Genomic DNA, 19,015 nt, shown 5'->3' on the forward strand with positions numbered 1-19,015 from the left:
CTTCCATATCTGTCCATCGCCTCCCTCTGGTGCTCCTCCCCCTTTTCTTTTTCCCATGGCCTTCTGTGCTCTCCTATCAGATTCCCCCTTCTCCAGCCCTGTATCTCTTTCACCTATGAACTTCCCAGCTCTTTACTTCACCCCTTCCCCTCCCAGTTTCACCTATCACCTTCTGTTTCTCCCTACCTGCCATCCACCTTTTAACTCTACTCCTCATCTTTTTTTTCTCCAGTCCTGCTGAAGTGTCTCGGCCTGAAACATTTACTGTACTCTTTTCCATGGATGCTTCCAGGCCTGCTGAGTTCCTCCAGCATTTTGAGAGTGTTGGTTGAACTGACAGAATCTTGCTTGTTTTGAACACTTTCTTACCACGTGATTTGACATACAATAACCACAGGTTCCATCCAAGCGAGTGCAAAGCAGAAAAAATTATCAAAAGGATCTTAAGCTAAAGTTCAAGTTGAATCTGCTTGAAATTGGATTAATTTAGGTAACAACTTGTGTATATTTTATTTTTCCATTCAATATAATCACCCCATTAAACATAATCAATTTAAATTAGATTAAATTTATTGTATTATCAAGACCAAGTTATAACTTGGGAGTATTTTGTATCAGTCAAATAAAAATTAAAGAACATTAAGGTACCATTTTCATTCAAAGTGAATGGACAATCCATATTTAAGCCTATTGGCTTAGTTAAATAGAAAGGATAATTATCAGTGACTTATTGTTTTAATTAAATAGCCCATCCATTTTGAACCCCGATTTACTTCTGACATTTTACTTTGATCTAGGTTTACAAGATATAAAGTGTCATGAAATTTTTGCATAAGCACAAAATGAGAAAATCTCTTTTCTTTCTCATGAATTTTTAAATGCCAATGGAAGTTGATGAAGATTGGGCTTTGCATTAATGGATCATAGCTCCGAAATTCAAAAATAGAGTTCAGTTTTACACATCTGAGCAAACACTTAAAAGCAGATGAACTTATACGATAATGACAGAAAAGGTCATCACTCGCACAATTCCAACTCTTCGGCTAACAAAAAAATATAGCTTTGTACTACTTTGTATTAATATAAGGAACAAACTTTTTTAAAATGTTGTTTGTTTTTGAATAGTGACAAATGAAATTTGTTCCAACTAAACTTCCAATTATTGTTGTATACTTTGGTAATCTCATGTATCCATTTAATTTGCGGCTGATGAAGGAGAAATACTGTCATTGCTGTGTTCCTGTGATTAATATAGGGGTTTCTGTTTTCCTCACTTCAGAGTTCAGGCATTGAAATACTTCATAATTTCAAGAAATTGACTGTATTTCATCTTATTTATGGTACTTAACTAAATACATCATCTAGTAGCAGACAGAAATCAATTCATGAATATTGATTAATTTCTTCTGCTTTAGGCTGAAAACCCTTACCTGTAATACTGTATTAGAGTCATAAAGAAATACAGCATAGAAGCAGGCTCTTCAGCCCATCAACTCCATGCTCACCATTAACCAACCTAATAAAAATCCTATCTCAATTTTTTTTAATCTAACTTCCATTTACAGGTGTCCAATCTCTTTAAAAAAGAATGAAATACTTGCACGTGTCACAGTTTCTATAACCTTAGGGTGTCATAAAGTACCTTGGAATTCAGTGACGGTTAGTCCTTGTTGAAATGTGGACTAATTAATGTACATTTAATATACAGACAAGAAATCTCTCACAACTTGTAGTGAGATCGTGAGCATGAAATTGTACCACAGTCTTATTCCTGATAAGAAATTTTCTACATGCTATGATGAACTATAGGACTTTGTTTTACAACTTTTAAAACAAACTGCAAGTTGAAGGCTCTGTGAAAGGAACTGTTCATACACAAACACAAGTAACCCAAGGACACAATTTACACACTTTATTTTTTCCACAAGATTGTCCATAGAATATTGAAGTAGCCAACAGATGTGTGCCACGGTGGCCCAGGGAGCAGGAATTTATCAAGCTGCTGATAAGCTCCGAGTTGTCTGTCAAAAAAAATCATCCATGAAAAGTGATGACTCAGTTGCTTTTTCCACAAAGTTTCTATAGCACACTTGTTCACAGAATTTTGAAGTCAACAGATGTGTGCCGCTGTGGTCTTGGGAATAGGAATTTATCAAGCTGTTGATAAACTCAGAGTTCTTTCTGTCAAAAAAAAAATCCAAGACTAGAACTAATTAAATCAAACAATACATGGACATATTTGGGCTTATTTAGTACACAGAGGGAAACCATTGAGTAAATCAGTTGATTTGGGGGTGATTTTTGAAGAAAAGTTTGGAACCAAACCTTGACCAACTTGCAAGGGAACTGTGGTCACCTATATAGATAATTAGCTCCTTCAAGTGATCTCCAGTGTGATCTGCTTTTAGGGTTAGAGCACTTCATTTTGGTGATTTATATTCAAAAAAAGCTTTATATTTTATATTTGAAAATATATTTTTCAAAGGTTTGCCAAAAACCTTCAGGTCAAAATCTTCTCCTTTTAGGAACTGAATTTATTTGTTTTGCATTGGAGCCAGTCGTTACAAATCATGACATAAAAGAAAACATTCTCCAGTTACCAGTGTGAAATTCCAATTTTCCACCACAGTTTTGTGGTGTATATATATATGAGATCATCTGAAATTTGCCGTTAGTTTTGGAGTGACACCTTCCCTTCACATTCATCTGTTCCAGTCACAGAACTCCATGTTTTTCCAATTCCAGGTTTATACTTTTCTGTGACTCTATGACATGTTATGAAGATCATACAGCATCTATATTAAAAAAAAGTTAATATTCTCAATTCAATTACTTATCACAACAGCACAGGAAATAAAAAAACGATTAGGTCTTGTGGCCACTAAACTTTGCACCTTCATTAAATAAGATTGTATCTGGTCTGAAGTTTGGCTTCAAGTTCATTTTATTCTGTCCAGTCATCCAATTCTTGATTTCCCTACAGGCTAAAAGGCTTTCTCAGCCTTCAATATAACCTAAAATTCAGCACCCACATCCCACTGCAAAGCAAAAATAAGTCTTCCTGAATAAAAAGATGAGCACGGTATTCCGTGTTTGATCTTACCTGGAGCCTGCACGGTTGTAACTAAAATAACACACCTGAATGAAATTTTAACCAAGATCATTGATGAGAGGGGAATGGCAGACATTATTTACATGGACTTTAGTAAGCTTTTCGACATGATCCCCTATGGTGTGCTGGTCCATAAGACTAAGATAAATTGACAACCAGGTTCGAAATTAATTCAGTGATAGGAGACAGATGATAGGGGTGAATGGGTTATCTTATTGACAGGATAAATGAAACAAATGGCGTACAGCAGGATTGATGCCGGGACCTTTGTAACAAGAAACTTGGTGCAGTCGTAGATAACAGAGAAGGCTGTCTATCAAAACAGCTGGATATAGATCAGCTGGAAAGTTAGGTGAAGCAGCGGCAGTCAGAGTTCAATCCAGACAAGAATGAGCTTACACAATTTGGGAATACTGATAGGACATACAGAGTCAATGCCGAAGAACTCAGTTGAGCTGCGAGTGCATAGTTCTCTAAGAGTAGCAACATAGGTGAATATCGGAATTTTTAAAAATCATTTAATGTGCTTGCCTTCATAGGCTGTGACATTGAGTATAAGAGCCGGGGCATCGTATTGCGGTCCTACAGCACATTGATTAGACCACACTTATTATGTGGCATTCTGGTCCCCACACTACAGGATGAATGGGGCAGCCATGGAGTGAGGACGGAAGGTCACCAGTATATTGCCTGGAATAGAGGACTGTACCCATAAGGAGAGATTATATAGACCGGATTTATTCTCACTTGAAAATAGGCCGACGGTAGACCTTATAGAGGTTTATAAAATGTTAATGGCTATAGATGGCAGGGGAGTTTTGAACTAGAGGGCACAGATTTATGGTGAGGGAAAGAAATTTAAATGATCTGAAGATATTAGGTTGGAGGAACAACACCTTATATTCTGTTTGGGTAGCCTCCAACCTGATGTCATGAACACTGACTACTCTAACTTCCAGAAATGCCCTCCACCCCCACCTCCCCTTCACCATTTCCCACCCCCTTTTCCCTCTCTCACCTTAGCTCCTTGCCTGCCCATCACCTCCCTCTGGTGCTCCTCCCCCCTTTTCTTTCTTCCATGGCCTTCTGTCTCTTTTATCAATTTAATTCCCAACTCTTTATTTCATTCCCTCCCCCTTCAGATTTCACCTTACAGCTTGTGTTTGTCTCTCCCCTCCCCCCACTTTTAAAATCTACTTCTCTGCCTTTTTTTCTCCAGTCCTGCCGAAGGGCTTCGGCCTGAAACATTGATTATACACTTTTCCTAGATGCTGTCTGGCTTGCTGAGTTCCTCCACCATTTTGTGTGTGTTGCTCGGATTTCCAGCATCTGCAGATTTTCTCTTGTTTGTGAAGGTAGAATATATTTGGACACAAATATAATTACAACATTTAAAAGGCATTTGAAGAGGTCTTTGGAAAGAAAAGGAATAGAGGGATACTCACCTATTAAGGGCAAATGTGTTCAGCGTAGATAGGCACCATAGTCAAGATGGTGAAAGTGGGTTGAGATGACCCAGTCTGTGTATGGTTCCCTCTGATTTTATGGTTGGTACAGCTATACATCAACCCTGTGCAAAAAACATTAATATTTTATTTGCCTTTTTAAATTAATTCCTTGACTTCTGTGCTTCATGTATGAGATCTATTCAGAATCAGAATCAAAATCAGGTTTATTATCACCGGCATGTGACATGAAATTTGTTAACTTGGCCACAGCAGTTCAATACATAATACATAATTTAGCAGAGAGAAAAAAATAAATAAAGTAATAATAATAAGTAAACAAGTAAATCAATTACATATATTGAATAGATTTTTTTTTAAGTGCAAAAACAGAAATACTGTATATTAAAAAAAAGAGAGAGGTAGTGTCCAGAGATTCAATGTCCATTTAGGATTCGGACGGCAGAGGGGAAGAAGCTGTTCCTGAATTGCTGAGTGTGAGCTTTTGGGCTTCTGTACCTCCTGCCTGATGGTAACAGTGAGAAAAGGGCATGCCCTGGGTGCTTGAGGTCCTTAATAAAGGACGCTGCCTTTCTGAGACATACCCTGAAGATGTCCTGGGTACTTTGTAGGTTAGTACCCAAGATGGAGCTGACTAGATTTACAACCTTCAGCAGCTTCTTTCAGTCCTGCGCAGTAGCCCCTCCATACCAGACAGTGATGCAGCCTGTCAGAATGCTCTCCACAGTACAACTATAGGAGTTTTTGAGTGTATTTGTTAACATACCAAATCTCTTCAAACTCCTAATAAAGTATAGCCATTCTCTTGCCTTCATTATAAATACATTGATATGTTGGGACCAGGTTAGATCCTCAGAGATCTTGACACCCAGGAACTTGAAGCCGCTCACTCTCTCCATTTATGATCCCTCTATGAGGATTGGTGTGTGTTCCTTCATCTTACCCCTCCTGAAGTCCACAATCAGCTCTTTCGTCTACTGATGTTGAGTGCCAGGTTGTTGCTGCAGCACCACTACACTAGTTGGCATATCTCACTCCTGTACACCCTCTTGTCACCATCTGAGATTCTACCAACAATGGTTGTATTGTCAGAAAATTTATAGGTGGTAATGGAGCTATGCCTAACCACACAGTCATGTGTATAAAGGGAGTAGAGCACCCCTGAGGTGCACCAGTGTTGACCGTCAGCGAGGAGAATATGTTATCACCAATCCACACAGATTGTGGTCTTCTAGTTAGGAATTGCAGAGGGAGGTACAGAGGCCCAGGTTCTACAACCTCTCAATCAGGATTGCGGGAATGATGATATTAAATGCTGAGCTATAGTCCATGAACACCATCCTGACGTTGGTGTTTGCGTTGTCCAGGTGGTCTAAAGCCGTGTGGAGAGCCTTTGAGATTGCATCTGCTGTTGACCTATTGTGACGATAAGCAAATTGCAATGGGTCCAGGTCCTTGCTGAGGCAGGGACCTGGGCCAATTGCACTACATTTATGAGACTCGCACTTTTCTTCTGACCAGAGTGTTGCATTTCAAGATAGGCAGGAGTTACACAGTGAATGAATAGGGCTCTGGAGAATATTGTAGAACAGAGGAACCGTGGGCTACAAATACACAGTTCCTTGAAAAAAGAATCATAGGTAGATGAGCGGGGGGAGGGGTGGCCGAGGGAAGCATATGGAATGCTTATCTTTATCAGTGAGAATAAGAGCTGAGATATTATGATACAGTTGTATAGAGCATTGGTTAGGTTGTACGCAGAGTACTGTCTGCATTTTTGGTTACCACACTAAAGGAAAGGCTACTTGAGCTAGAAGGGATGCAGAAAAGATTCACGATGATATGACCCGGATTAGAGGGCTTGATATTACACCGTCTAGGTCACTCTTCTCTGCAATGAAGGAGGCTGAGCGGTATCTAAAATAATGCAAGGTGTAGAACAGTTATAGTTGGTGTCTGCTTCCCATGGTAAGAATATTAAAAACTAGGGCATGGATGTAACATGAGAGTGAGGAAGTTTAAATGAGATCTGAGGAGTAAACTTTTCATACAAAGAGTAATTGGTGCCAGAGGAGGTGGTGGGCATAGGAAGACTAACAATATTTAACAAGTATTTGAATGAGCAGAGCACAGAGGGATATGGAATTAATGCAGCAAAGCTTGATTAGTATACTTAGGCACAATGGTCAGCATTGATGCAATGGGCCGAAGATCATCTGTGCTTTACAACTCTGACTCTATGACTCTATCCCTCTGCATTATCCTTCATCTGCCAGCTTTTTGCTCGCTTGTTTAATCCATCACTTTTCAGACTCAGTCTTCTCATTACAACCAATTTCCTACCTATCAACAAACATCAAAACATTACCCTTCATTTAGCATAAATTGCAAACAGCTGTAGGGATTTATATAACTTTTCACACATCTTCTCAGACTCAATCTGACTTGCAAGCAACTTCCTTCCACTGCCAAAAATTTCCTTCCAACAAAATGGAATTTAGTTGTTCTTCAGAAAAATTGTTGCATGGCACAATGTTCCTATCTCACTTTCAATGTAAAAATAAACCTTCAAGCTCCTTGTCTAAGTAAAATACACCGGGAAGGCCCCATTTCTGAAAAACCAATGCATACGTTTAGCATTCCCTGAGAGATAACAAAACCATTTCTAACTGACCAAAATTCTACTCACCTTGAAACTCAATTTGGTTACTAATCATTACCAGAGAAGAAAGAGAAATTTTACAACTAATGTGGAATTGTGAACATCCACTGAGTATGTTGTAAAGTTACTGCAGGCTAAAGAAAGCAGACTGAGCATAAGAGTGAGTCCAGATTAACAAGCCGCTACAACTAGACATATGGAAGAGTAATGGAGCTGATGATAATTGGTGGAATTAACTGTTAAGACTGAGAGATTACATTCACTTCAAATGGTCATTGATCACAAAGCCATGAATTGTTATTCTTCAACATTATGATTCATCTTTGACTATCACATTCCTTCTCTTCACAAACTGAAATTTAAAAATATTTTAAAAGGGATATATCTTCTTTACCATTTACAGAATTACATGGATGAGTGGTTTCTGGTTTTGCTTCCAATAAAACAAGCGAATCCTCATCAACTCTGAGGTATAGATGAATGAAAGACCTTATGAAAATGCCTGGAGTGTTTCCACAGATTTAATTCAATTGTTCTTTACTGAAGTTACACTGCCAAATTCTGCCATGCTTGCTGGAAAAGCTCCAGTTGCGGAGGCTGTGGAAAAAAAAAGTCTAAAAGTACTTTTTTCCCGAGACATATAATAGAAGCAACATGGGATTAATCCTTCCCCTGTTTCTAAAGCTATGGATAAATTAAATGTCTCAGAAAGTTTTCATTATCATTATAATTAATGGAGTTCAAAGGAAAAGATGGAATTTGGCTGTAAATTCTAGCCACATCGTTCTGCTCCCTCAGCATTTCTATTGTGCCATTGCCCTCATCCGACACCCTACACTATAGATTTTCTGCTGCCCTAAATCAAAACAGTTATTTGCCTTAGAGTGAAGCCTTCCATCACAAAATATCTTAAAATTGCTCCAACGCTAATTGATTTGACTTAGTCAGATGCAGGCAATCTACATTAAATCGAAACATTGATTTCAAGCTGTCTGACACAAACCCTGGGCCAGGGCCAGGGCAGATATGTAGCATCAACATTTAGAATATTGAATATGACTTGGATCAATGTGGCTGCAACTCCATTATAGTCTCAGTGAAAGTAGTGTATCATATTTATCACTCTGCTGAAAGGAACTCTTGTATAAATTTGCAGTCGGTTTTATGGCCAGTTTAGAAAATCAAATTGGATGATCCTGCAGAGGCCTAAACTTTCCAATTGATGATTCAAAGCTGGTATCAACGAACTGATTTTTAATGTGTTAGCTATGGTGTAAAAATACTGATTGGACCTCTCGCCAAAATACTTCCTAAAATGACTTTTAAGATATTTGTACTTCTCATCATGCATTTACAGAATCATACAGCAGAGAAACAGGCCCTTTGGCACACAGCACCCACAAGCACCCATTTATATGAAACTTATTTTTTATTTGCTTCATCTTCTCAGCTTATTTCTCAACACCCTTTACTATATTTTAATGAAATCAAGGGACAGCATTTCAATAATAATATATAATACACATTTATCAGGTTTACTCTAAAAAGGAGAATTGCTTTGATAATCACCTCCAGAAATCTTACTAAAATAACTTAGTCGTGGACAATAAAATGTTCTTTAACAACCTTATCTAAATGTAAGCAACTAGTTCACAGAAGCAAGATTATAAATATAAGTTGGAGAAGGATGTGAGATGAGTTGAGAGCATGGCACTGCACATGTGATGGTTGCAATCGCAGCATGTGGTTGAGGGAAGGTCATAACAGGCAACTCAGGGTTCCATGATAGAGACATTTGAGATTTGGCAGAGGAAGAGTACAAAAGAAAGGGGGTATTGCACTGCTGATCAAAAAGAGTATTACAGCTGTTTGTTGGAAAGATATCCCAGCGGGGTTACCCAATAAGCTACATGTGTAGAATTTAGGGAGAAGAAAGATGAAGCTACTTTGTTGGGATTATTGTATCAGCCTCTCAACAGTGGGAATTAGAAGAACAGATATATAAACAGGTCACAAAAGGGTGTAAAAGTAATACGATTATAATAGTGAAGGATGTGAAATTTCCTGATATTGACTGACTCGAGTAAGCAGCTTAGATGACACAATAAAATCATTGGAAAGGATTTTCTGAAGCAGTATGTGGAGAGTTCTGTTAGGAACGAGGCTGTACTTGACTTTATCTTAGGGAATGAGGATAGGCAGTTGAGTGAAGTGTCTGTGGAGAAACTCTTTGGAAACTTTTAGTTTGATGCAGTAAACCACCAGCCAAAATATTTCCTAAAATGCTTTTAAGATATTTGTTTTTCCCATTGTGCATTCACAGAATCATAGTGCATAGAAAATTGGTTCTTCATCTAGGTTATCCAAACTGGAGGAAGGTGGATTACAATAGTGTAATTTAAGACCTGGGGGAAATAGATTAGAAATAGCTGCTGGTGGGGGAGAGAAATAAGTGGGAGGTGTTTAAAAGCAAGGTTGTAAGAGTTTATCATCAGCACGTCCCTGCAAGGGCAAGAAGCAAAGCTGCTAAGTTTAGGGAACCCTGTTTAGCAAATTCCATTGTTCAGAAAAATTTTGATCAGAGAAAAAACATTACATCCATCAGATATAAAAAATCATTATTAGTTGAGTCACTTGAGCTTCATAACGGATATAAGAAAGAAACTAGGAGGGTAAAATGGGCCATGAAATGACCTTAGCAAATAGAATTAAGGAGAATCCAAAAACTTTTATATTTGAAGCAATGGGGGATCTAAGGGAAGAAATATGTCTGATCAGGGAAAAAGGGGGTAATGTACAATATGTGTGAAACCAAGTAATATGAGCAAGATCCTAAATGAAAACAGAACATTTTGTTTAAAATATATGGCAAAAGAACCAAAGAGAAAAGAAGATTTTTTTTTAAATAGGGTAAGTTGTCACGTACAAAAAAGTTCTAGCTGAAACTATGGTGAAACAGAGCCAATGATAACTTCTAAAAAAATTAAGGTAAGTACTTGAAACAGAGACATTTTTAAGGATCCACATATGCATAATGGACTAAAAAACTCCTTTCTGTGCTGTATCATTCTGTGATGATATATAGAAAATCTTTGGCTGTGCAATGTGACTACTGAAGTTCCACAGGGTCCTTACAGATATTTTGTAGTTCACATTATACATAAATTATGCGGAGGAGGATATCCCCAGGCATTTGCTGGTGACACCATGGTCTTACTAGTTTACTAGAAGTGAAATTTACAATAGTCACAGAGACTTGGGTCAACAAAAGGAATATTGAATGTAAAGTTTGCAAAGTTATTTAAAAGACATCAAAGGAAAGAAGCAGCTGTAAAATCTATAGCACAGTGCATTTCACTGCAAGTGTTGAGACTGCCCTGAAATTTGCAATTGACCCTACTAAAGTCTGCTGCCTGTGTCCCTGTGGGACACATCATCAAAATGCTTCTAAAAATAATGGGAAAATCACTCCAGATCCAGGTTTCAGAGCAGTCTGAACTCCCAGGTGAATACACCTGTTCTGACCAGCTCTCTGTCACAGACTCAATACTTCATCTTTCTGAAATGCCCAGGAAAACTGAAGTCTTAAAGTCAGTGAGGAGTGTATTTTGGGAAACACTCAAAGTGCATTTCATGCACTATTAACTGGTGTGAACTGATATCACAGCAGACAGGACCATAACTTTCTGCTTCCTATTGATTATAATTTTGGTCCTAGGCTACACCATTGACTGAACATTTTTTCCAAAAGTGAGACCAAACTTGTAACTTCCCATCATCATCTAAGGCTGTACTTTGTTGCTTGAAGTAGGCCATTGTTTCTGAAAGGGGTAACACTTTTTGACAAGACTTTTTAATAATAATTTTGCAGGTGATGGGAATGAAATAAAAGTGAAAAGGGTGCAAGGATTTGTAGATGTTGTTAGTGGTGGAAGTGAAAAGCAGAGAAGATTAAGATTATCTGTACCAAAGTGAAGAGAAGTTCAGGGAGGTTGTTAGGGTCATGCAGGAAGTCTTTTGGAATGTATTGTACTCAGAAAAACAAGGGGAACAAATATGAATGAGCGTCAAGTGTTAAGGACTTGAATCCCATACTACAATAAATTCAAAGACTGAAACCCTGGGGTCACAGTTGGTGAATTTAGCTTCAGATAGTTCTTCCCATCAACTGTATCACCAGCCTCAGACACTGCTTAATTCACCAATTGCGTTCAGATGACTCCTCAGCCACAGCTCACACCTCGCATCCATAACCCTCACACATTTCGCACCAGTGTGAGCTCAACTCACGTTTCACAGCTTGCAGACAATATTCACAGATTGGTAATTGGTTTATCATTGTCACATGTACTGAGATGCACTGAAACATGTACACGAAAGTAGTACCAAAGGAAACAAAGTTCTGCAATATATAGTGTTGCATTTACAGAGTAAGTGCAGAGCAGGTGGAAAAAAAAATTGCACAGACCATGATGAGATAGACTGAAAGTTCAAGGGTTTCTCCTTATCATATCAGAAGAATATTCAATCATTGTATGACAGCAGGATAGAAGCTGTCCTTGACCTTGGTGCTCTGAAGCTTTTGCCTTTTCTGTAGGAGAGGAGAGTAAACAGAATGGCAGGGTGGGGCCCATGATTATGTTACTGCTTTCCTGAGGCAGCTGGAAGAGTAAACTGAGTCAGAGAAGGAGGGTTGTTTTAACTCTATTTAAAGCAGCCAGTATAATCAAGGAGCCTTCGCACCCCAGCCATTACTGAGACGCGTCTGGATGGGATGCTTTCTATGGTGCATCTGCAAAAATTGATGAGGGTCGTCAGAGACATAAAAGCTACATCAGCTCAGTACTGAATAAGTTTCATCTACAAAGGCTACAATGTGTATTTTCTGAAAATAAATTGCTCCCTTTCATGGAGACACGCAAGATGGCACACAATCAAAGGCAGCAGAAGTTAACAAAAGGGGGAGAGTGACTCATTTATCCTAATCCCCCATAAAGGAGATGGATCAGTGCCTTTGCTATGATGATTCCAGTTGTGGAGTGTACACTCTTCATATCTAATTCTCCTACTTGCATTCCACAGTCTCTTCTGATACATAAAGTGTAGATGGTGCTAAACTACTTCCCTGTATTGATTGTACAACAACACCAGAAAGCAGTACAAATAGGCCACTTGGATCCTCAAGCCTCCCTACCATTAAATATGGACGGGGTTCTGTACCCGGTGAGACACTGGGCACAAATGTCCTGCAGCAGGTAGTGGGCAAATAAACCATGGGCACCAGTTCACTGGAAGGAAAGGAAAGGCTGGGCATGAAATTTGCTGCAGAGGACTTAGCTGGGTAGCGTACAGAAGAAAGCTAATGGAAAGTCTGGTATTTTGGCAAGCTTGCCTGAAGGCTTCATGGCGATATCAAGCAGCGTGGCAGAATTCAGCACCAGCTTTCAGCACAACTTCACGTTCAAACCCGGCTTCATTTATCACATGTGAATTGAAACATACAGTGAACTGTATCATTTGTGTTAGTAGCTAATGAAACCTGACGACATGTGCTGTGGTGTAAGTGGTGCCACACGTCTGTGCCAGCAAAGCATATGCACAATGTTCAGCAGGACAACAACAGCCACAAAGTGACAACAGCCTATTGACTCATACAGGAGAATGAGGGGGTGATAGACAGCAGCTACAGCGAGGTAGTCACCCCTAGATTGCAGGAGACAGGTAACTGGGTGACTGTCAGGAGGAGGAGGAGAAATGCACAGCCAGTGCAGAGAACACCGGTGGCGGATCCCCTCAACAGTAAGTATATAACTTTAGATACTATTGAGGGGGACGACTTAGCGAGGTGGAACCACAGTGACAGGGTCTCCGGCACTGGGTCTGGTGCTGGGGCTCAGAAAAGCAGAGAGGTGAAGAGGACTGATAGGAAATTCCTCAGTTAGAGGAACAGAGATGAGGTTCTGTGGACGCGATAGAGACAACTGAACAGTATGTTGCCTCGCTCATACCAGGATCATGGATGTCTCGGATTGGGTCCATGGCATTCTCAAGGGCAAGGGTTTGCAACCAGAAGTCTTGGTACGTATTGGCTCCAATCATACAGCTGGACAAGGTGAGGTGGTCCTAGAGAGAGATTTTTTGGGAGCTAGGTAGAAAGCTGAAAAACAGGACCTCCAGGGTAGTTATCTCTGGATTGCTGCGTGTGCTACATGCCAGTGAGAGTAATAATAGGATGATTTGGAAGGTGAATGCATGGCTGAGGACCTGGTGCAGGGTGCAGGGGTTCAGATTTATGGATCATTGTGATTTCTTCTGGCAAGGTAAGACCTGTACAAAAGGGAGAAGTCAACACCTGAACCTGAGGGGTTCTAACATCCTTGTGGGCAGGTTGGCCACAGTTGTTCGGATAGGTTTAAAATAATTTGGCAGGGGGATGAGAACAGGAGTGATAGTGCCGAAGATGAGGTAGTTGGCTTACAAACAGAGGCAATGTGTCATGAGACTCCTAACAAGCAGAGGCTGATGATAGGGCAATTGCAGTCAACAGGATGAGTTGCAACATAAAAGGTGGACAAAATCGAAAAGGGTGATTATAGTATTGAAAGTGTTATATTTGAATGTGTGCTTTATACAGAATAAGGTAGATGAAACTGTAGCACAGTTACAGATTGGCAGGTATGATGTTGTAGGCATCACTGAATCATGGTTGAAAGAAGATCATAGCTGAGCGCTTTATGTCCAAGGTTACATGTTGTATCAAAATGCCAGGCAGGAAGACAGAAGGGGTGGTGTTGTGTTGGTAAAAAATGAAATGAAATCATTAGTAAAAGGTGACATAGGGTCAGAAGGTGTTGAGTCATTGTGGATAGAGCTAAGGGTAAAAAGACCCTGATGGAAGTTATACACAGACCCACAATCAGTAGCAAGGATATGGTCTACAAATTACATTGGGAGATAGAAAATGCATTCCAATAGGTCAACGTTACAATAGTCATAGGGGATTTCTATATGCAGCCACATCAGGAAAATCAGGTTGGTGCTGGATTCCAAGAAGGAGTACTTCTAGAATGCCTACAAGATGGCTTTTTAGAGCAGCTCATGGTTGAGCCCACTAGGGTATCAGTTATTCTGGACTGGGCATTATGCAATGCACTGAAATTGATTCGAGAGCTTAAGATAAAATACCCCTAAGGCTCGAGAGATCATAATATGATTGAATTCACCCTGAAATTTGAGAAGGAGTATCTAAAGTCAGATGTATCAGTATTACAGTGGAGTAAAGGGAATTACAGATGCATGAGAGAGGTGTTGGCCAGAAATGATTGGAAAAGAAAACTGGCATGGATGACAAAAGAGCAGCAATGGCCGGAATTTCTGGAAGCAATTTGGTGCAGGATATATACATCTCAAAGAGGAAGAAGTATTCTAAAGGACAGATGACACAACTGTGGCTAACAAGAGAAGTCAAAGCCAATGTAAAAGCCAAAGAGAAGACATAGAATAGAGCAAAAACTTGGGGAAGTTAAGGACTGGAAGGTTTTCAAATACCAACAGGAGGTAATTAAAAAGTAATTTAGAAGGTAAAGATGGAAAATGGAAGACTGGAAAATTGCAAATATCGCTCCACTCTTCCACAAGGGAGAGAGGCAGAAGAAAGGAAATTATAGGCCAGTTAGTCTGACCTCAGTGGCTGGGAAGATGTTGGACTTGATTGTTAATGATGTGGTTTCAGGGTATTTGGAAGCACATGATAGAATAGGCCATAGTCAGCATGGTTTCCTCAAGGGCAAATATTACATGACAAATCTGTTGGAATTAGACAAAGAGAATTGGTTGATGCTGTGTACTTGGAGTTTCAGAAGGCCTTTGACAAGGTGCCACACATAAGGCTGCCTAACAAGCTATGACCCCATGGTCTTCCAGGAAATATTCTATCATGGATATAGCAGTGGGTGATTGGGAGGATGCCAAGAGTGGGAATACAGGGAGCCTTTTCTGATTGGCTGCCAGTGACCAGAGGTGTTCCACAAGGGTCTGATACTTTTTACATTATATGTCAATGATTTGGATGATGGAGTTGATGGCTTTGTTGCAAAGTTTGCAGATGGTACGAAGATAGGTGGAGGGGCAGATAGTTTTGAGGAAGTAAAGAGGCTACAGAAAGTCTTACACAGATTAGGAGACTGGACAACAAAGTTCCAGATGGAATACAGTGTTGGGAAGTGTATGGTCATGCACTTTGGTAGAAGAAATGAAAGGGTTGACTATTTTCTAAATGGAGAGAAAATACAAAAAAACTGAGGCACAGAGAGATTTGAGAGTCCTTGTGCAGGATTTCCTAAAGGTTAACTTTCAGGTTGAGTCTGTGGTGAGGAAGGCAAATACAATGTTAGCATTCATTTCAAGAGGACTAAAATATAAAAGCAAGGATGTACTTTATAAAGCACTGCTGAGGCCTCACATGGATTATTGTAAGCTGATTTGGGCCCCTTGTCTTAGAAAGGATTGCTGAAACTGGAGAGGGTTCAAAGGAGGTTCACAAAAATGATTCCAGGTTTGAACAGCTTGTCATATGAAGAGTGTTTGATTTCTCTGGGCCAGTATTCATTGGAATTCAGAAGAATAAGGGGTAACCTTTTTGAAACCTGTCTAATGATGAAAGGCCTTGATTGAGTGGATCTAGAGAGGATGTTTTCTGTGGTGGCAAAGTCTAAGACCAGAAGAGACAGCCTCAGAATAGAGGGGCATCCTTTTAGATCAGAGATGAGGAGGATTTTCTTAAGCCAGAGAGTGGTGAATCTGTGGAATTAGTTGCCACAGGTAGCTGTGGAGGCCAAGTCTGTATGCATATTTAAGGCAGAGGTTGATAGATTCATGACTGGTCAGGGCACGAAGGAATCCAGGGAGAAGGCAGGAGAATGGAGATGAGAGGAAAAATGGATCAGCATGATGAAATGGCAGAGCAGACTTGATGGGCCAAATGGTCTAATTTTGTTCCTATATCTTATGGTCTTATATCACGCCCCTTTCCTCCCTCCTACCCACCCATCAACTTGTACACAGACAATCCTCCAACCTAAGGGTAAGCTGCCTCCAAGCCTCCAGCAGATTTGTGGACTTGCAGACGTCAGGCCTCCAACTTCTCCAGTTGACTCCCAGAGTACAGACCCAGGGCTACAGCCATCGGGCCTCTACTTCCACACTTCCAGTCAACCTTCGAGCTTCAACCGTCGACATCAACCCCAGCACTTGCCAATAGCAGAACACCAAACTCTAGGCCTCAAACTCTAAATTTGATGACTGGTGTGCCTTGGGGTTTACCAGCCTTCATGCTTCCTGCCCGCACTGATTTCTGATTCCTGAACGCACCAACCTGGGTGATCTCACAGCCCTCACATTTGCTGGTCTTCATCACAGCCCGACATCCTTTGTCACATGTTCATGTCACTGGCTTTCGAACGCAGTATATAAAGCATGGCAAAGAAGCCTGGACTCTAGCCTGATCTCTAAATGCTCCACATCCTTACCACTGAACCTTAATCTCACCACTAACTCCCCTCTTTGTTCCCAAAACCATCACTAAAACCTAAAAAAATCAACTGCCTGAAGCATGACATCTACAGAGACTGCAGCTTGACATCATCTTGACTGGAAACATCAGAAGATGTGGGTCCAGTCAGAAAATAGGTGGTATTAAATCAGCCATTAGCTTTGATGGAGAAACTAGCCAAGAGCCAACTAGAAATCTCCAGTAGCTCCAGTGTTTGATTGTTGCTCTCTAGACTGTGGATTATGGGTCTGCAAAGACTTGATAGTGGTCCAGTAATCAATCCACAACAGACTGCTAGAATTAATATGGTACCATCTATCATAACCAACAAATGTACCATGAGGTATAACATGGCTGTCTTCTCTTAGGGAGGCAGTAATCAAGGTCCCATGCCAGAAACTTGCTTCGTACTGTAGCTGTTGTCTTTAAGTCTACAAATCCATATACAGGCAGACAGATGCTTCTTTGAGCTGCAAAGTAATTAACTCCATCTCAAACTTGTCCACAAACCTTCTTCTGATGAAATGCATCAGCTTTCCATCAGCCATGTTGCATCCACTATGGAGCACTGCATAGGAAAGTAGATTTTCAATTTTCTGAAGTAAAGATGTTACATGACCAGCTCAAGAATTAAAAATAACAGATACTGAGGAAGTAAGTAAAATTTCAAAAAAAGAATATTGAAAAAGACATAAGAAATGAATCGAGAATATAACATCTGGGAGAAAGAGAAAGTGCCAAACAAATGGCCATTTCAAATAAGAAATGACAAGAAAAGGAAAGAAAGAAATTTGCATAAAAATTAAAAGAACGAAGAGTGTAAAAACAACAAAAATTGTAATTATGGAATAAAAAAATGAAAAGTTTCAAAATTATCATACAATCCAAAAGGACCCGAAGGTTTCAGTCAGGAATGAGAATAAGTTCAGATTCCGAGCATTTCTCCTAGCATGAATAAATATTAAAAAAGAAATGGACTATAAATATAGAATGAGTTACACTCAGTTGGCACAGAGAAATTTAAAAAGTACCCTATTAGCAAGAATAGATATTTCTATTTTATTGATCAGAGAATTCAATAAAATTTAAGAGAACCAGCTCCTGGTAAATGTTTAATTTGACAGGTATTTGATTTAGAGAATTGAGAATTACAGCAAATACAATGATCTGGAAAATGGCTTACTGTGAAATAAAGGCACTGACCTTTCCACATGCTGTCCACAATCTATTTCCACAATCTATGCTCACAAACATTCCATACCAACGTAGGTGGCTATTTAAAAAAGCTTTTGAAATGTTGGGTTGTATATCTACATCGTAATACCACTATTTATAAGCTAAGCTTTTAAAATCCATTGAGCAGATTGTACATGGAATACCAGATCCAGTTTTGTTTAGTAAACATACAGCAACAGGAAACATTGTTAACACCTGGTGTGAAGGCATTAAGATTAAAATGCTCAGTCTGAACTAAATGTTCTTTGCTGATTAATGTTGCTTCTTATTCCCATGGGTGAACTGTACAAACTGGAAAGTGACTTTACCATCCCTGTCGAGTAACACAATAATCTTAATTGGTAATCACAGCTATAAAACTGTTCATTATGTGTAGCTCACACACATCACTGGCATTCCTCCTATCTTTTGGAGGTTGGTCTGACAGAGTACTCCAGTACAAAGAGATCAATGGTAAACTGATAAACTGTTTTCTAATTTGTAAAGTAAGTTCAGGCAGAATTCAGTTTTCAGGAAAAATGTACAAGGGAAATATGGAGGTAGTTTTGGGAGCACCGTCATGTGGTTCATGGCAGGGTTGTCCCACTGAGGCTGCAACAAGGTCATAGGGTAAAGGAACCATGGTTGAATGAACAAGCATACTTAAGGTTTAGGAAGCAAGAATCAAACAGGCTCTAGAACGTTACAAGGTAACTAGGAAGGAGTTTAAGAATGGACTTAGGAGAGATAGAAGAGGACATGAGAAGGCATTGTCAGGTAGGATTAAGGAAAATCCCAGATGTTCTATGTGAAGAATAGGACGATATGTACAGTGAGTGTAGAAAAGGGATATCAAAGGATAGTCAGGGATAATCAGGGATAGAAAAGGAAATGTGACTAGAGTCGGAGGAGATGGGGAAGACCCTTCATGAATACCTTGCTTCAGTATTCATCAGTGAGAAGAAGGTTAGAGTGGAGCAGGCTGATATGCCAGGTCATTTCAACATTAA

General features: G+C 39.7%; 1 long non-coding RNA gene across 2 annotated transcripts; it reads right to left on the reverse strand.

The window, feature by feature from the left end:
* Positions 1-1,916: 1,916 nt before the first annotated feature.
* LOC134343595 (uncharacterized) lies at positions 1,917-18,076 on the reverse strand. Of its 2 annotated transcripts, none has more exons than XR_010017283.1 (3): positions 17,994-18,076; positions 4,558-4,682; positions 1,917-2,795 (listed from the first exon to the last, which is right to left on the reverse strand). It is a non-coding gene; the product is annotated as an uncharacterized LOC134343595 (long non-coding RNA). The 2 variants fall into 2 exon arrangements; XR_010017284.1 differs by lacking the exon at positions 17,994-18,076 and adding an exon at positions 17,301-17,360.
* Between the last annotated feature and the right edge of the window lie 939 nt (positions 18,077-19,015).

This window comes from Mobula hypostoma, chromosome 3 (genome assembly GCF_963921235.1).
Source record: "Mobula hypostoma chromosome 3, sMobHyp1.1, whole genome shotgun sequence".
Lineage (NCBI taxonomy): Eukaryota > Metazoa > Chordata > Chondrichthyes > Myliobatiformes > Myliobatidae > Mobula > Mobula hypostoma.